Genomic DNA, 229 nt, shown 5'->3' with positions numbered 1-229 from the left:
TCCTACTGTTACTGTTACAAAAAAGTGTGTGTGGCCAGCTTAAGGGCCCGGACACACACTTTTTCGTAACAGTAACAGTAGGATTTCGACCAATCGTGTTACTCGATTCGGGAACGTATGTACGGCCGTACGTTTTCGAATCGAGCAACGCGATTGGTCGAAATCCTACTGTTACTGTTACGAAAAAGTGTGTGTGGCCAGCTTAAAGCGTCGTCTACAATGGCAGCAG

Source organism: Temnothorax curvispinosus, unplaced genomic scaffold (genome assembly GCF_003070985.1).
Source record: "Temnothorax curvispinosus isolate PA1 unplaced genomic scaffold, ASM307098v1 QBEX01007123.1, whole genome shotgun sequence".
Taxonomy (NCBI): Eukaryota; Metazoa; Arthropoda; class Insecta; order Hymenoptera; family Formicidae; genus Temnothorax; species Temnothorax curvispinosus.
The sequence above is the reverse complement of the archived record's forward strand: the minus strand, read 5'-3'. Positions refer to the sequence as shown.